This window comes from Ciona intestinalis, unplaced genomic scaffold (assembly GCF_000224145.3).
Source record: "Ciona intestinalis unplaced genomic scaffold, KH HT000140.2, whole genome shotgun sequence".
Lineage (NCBI taxonomy): Eukaryota > Metazoa > Chordata > Ascidiacea > Phlebobranchia > Cionidae > Ciona > Ciona intestinalis.
In genome coordinates, this window is record NW_004190462.2 from 12259 (window position 1) to 15144 (window position 2886).

A 2886-nucleotide genomic window follows, 5' to 3' on the forward strand; every position below is an offset into this window, starting at 1 on the left:
TACTGAGAATAGTATCGCATAATGTTCTGAGAATAGTAACCCCGTTTATTGCAAAGTGCAGAGTTCAAATATCATTCTTAACATATGCCATAAACTTTTTGATGGGCTTCGAGACGTTTTGGCAAGTTGTACAACGAAACGATGCAGATATTTTATATAAAAACTTTTGTATAGTATGCGGCCTCTGTGGGTAGCACGGTTGATGCTGGCCATGAAAGGGTGGAAGAATTATATATTTTTTTCTGCATTTATGACGATTGTTTTCAACGGCTGTTAGTAGCATAAAAGGAAGATACTAAAACGAGTCAGCTTCAGTTTGCAACAAAAATGGAAAATATTTTGTTGAAATCTTTAAGCAAACAAGATTACGAATCCGTTAAGTCGTTGTTGGAAGACCACCCGGCAGTTTGTACATGTTAAGCAAGTAGCCTATAAGGCCAAAGGCATCATCGTAAATAATGACACGGAAGTTGATGGATCAGCGCAGCAGTGGATGGATTGCGAAGAAAACCGTTCGTGCAAACAACACCTTCAGCAGTTTTATGATGCCAAATTAGGCAGTCTTTGTGGTACGTTTTTTCTGTTTTATTGTTTATATTCCTAAATTCTTTCGTTTATTCTTTAAATAAAACTGTTTATATTAAAGTTAATCCATCCGAATCACATTAATTAGGTCAAATGTTTATACGAAAAGCGGAATTGTAAAAATATACTTCGGTGCTAATGTTAGGATTTGGAGTAGCAAGATTGGCGAATAATAAAAATGCGTATTCTTTTCTGCCCGCCGACGGTTTTGTTAAAATCCATTGGCCCCAAAGTATGGGTCAAGGTAATTTAAATCTGACCAAACGATTTTTTTTTTTCAAGCATTAGTTTTGTGGCAGACCGAGTGTTACGCGTTATAAATGCATAAACGCAGAGATATAATTATAAATATTAGTTTTGTGGCAGACCGAGTGTTACGCGTTATAAATGCATAAACGCAGAGATATAATTATGAGTATTTAATTGGGCTTGGATTTTTATAAAACTTACTCCACCGTTTCAATAAAACATCATAAACTTACATAGCGATTTACTCCAGTTCCGACGTCATGTACGAGAAGTTGTGAAGGTACCATAGTTAAAATATAGCCCACTGCATTTTTGTTGTTTGAATTTGTCGCAAATATTTAGCATACCCTGGCATTTTAAATGTTCCCCGTCTAGCTGTAAAAAACAATTCTGTCACACTTCGGGGTGTGCAATGATGTGTTCGTAAGGTACACTTACATCGCGATGTACTCTAATTTCGACATCATGTATGCGACGTTACCGTAGTTCAAAATATAGCCCAAAATACACGAAAATTTTGCCTACTGCATTTTTGTTGTAAACTTAGTACTATGCAAATATTGGGCATCATACCCTGACATTTTGAATGTTCTCCGCCTGTAGCTGTAAATTTTGGTTGTACTTAAACTTTTAGCTTTAAAATTCAGCCAAAGACAACATTATTGTTTCCCAACCAACTGGTGGTGTGTAGTACTTCGTCCACCAGTACGGATATCTTGCAGGTAGTGAAGTTTGTGTCATTGGATCATTAATACGTGGCCCACACTGCATAGAAGTCTAATTGCATCTCTTTCCGAGCAAACTGTCACCAGAACTGCCAAGTTTAATAAAGTCAAGTTGAGCTGTATTCTAGCGTATTAATCACAATTCTCAATGAATGTAACAAATGTTCAGCAAGTGTTTCAAAGCAAAACAGCCACTGTACAAACACACTATCCAAATGAAATATTAGGCAATACAAATTAATACAGTCGCAGCAAGTGTTTCAAAGCAAAACAGCCACTGTACAAACACACTATCCAAATGAAATATTAGGCAATACAAATTAATACAGTCGCAAAAATAAACGTTGCCACATGACCAACAAAGCTGTGCAAACTACACCCTAACTGGCCAGAAACGAGAAGGTGGACATCCACTGTACAAACACACTTTCCAAATGAAACATTAGGCAATACAAATTAATACAGTCGCAAAAATAAACGTTGTCACATGACCAACAAAGCTGCGCAAACTACACCCTAACTGGCCAGAAACGAGAAGGTGGACATAAATTACGCATTCTATCTGAAGTATAAGTGGCTCACACTGCGTAGAAGCAAACTGTCACCAGAACTGCCGAGTTTAATAAAGTCAAGTTGAGCTGTATTCTAGCGTATTAATCACGATTCTCAATGAATGTAACAAATGTTCAGCAATTGTTTCAAAACAAAACAGCCACTGTACAAACACACTATCCAAATAAAATATTAAGCAATACAAATTAATACAGTCGCAAAAATTTCTTGCAATTCTTACAAGCTTTGATAATTTTATAAAACGCTCACCTAAACACGACTTGCCAGTTACGATAAGATGTCCATTGCAAAAGATTGTTAGATTTTTAATAAAAATGCTAGTTGCAAAAACGGACCCAGAAAACGGTAATAGATTTTTGTATCAACTGCGATGTGTGTGATGCTGCCGAATTGGAGTTGCAGGACCATTTACAATGAAAAGGATGACCGCGTTTCTTGTGGCAAAGCTCGCTTTTTTGGTAGATGAAGTTTGTTATTTCTTTTATAAATCGCCTGTACCACGACTTCAACGCTCAGTCTTGTTTATTCCGTTTATGTTGGAGATTTAGGGCCGTGACTGGACTGTAGAAAATTGCAAAGGATTGTCAGATTTCTAATAAAAATTCTAGTTGCAAAGGCTGACCCAGAAAACGGCAATGACTTCAACGCTCAGTCTTGTTTATTCCGTTTATGTTGGAGATTCAAGGCCGTGACTTGACTGTAGGAAATTGCAAAGGATTGTCAGATTTCTGTATCGTATAAAAACGATTGTATT

At 36.7% G+C, this 2886-nt stretch overlaps 1 long non-coding RNA gene across 1 annotated transcript; it reads right to left on the reverse strand.

The window, feature by feature from the left end:
* Window positions 1-2160: 2160 nt before the first annotated feature.
* Window positions 2161-2879, reverse strand: LOC113475182. Its single transcript, XR_003396923.1, has 2 exons — window positions 2755-2879; window positions 2161-2693 (listed from the first exon to the last, which is right to left on the reverse strand). It is a non-coding gene; the product is annotated as an uncharacterized LOC113475182 (long non-coding RNA).
* Between the last annotated feature and the right edge of the window lie 7 nt (window positions 2880-2886).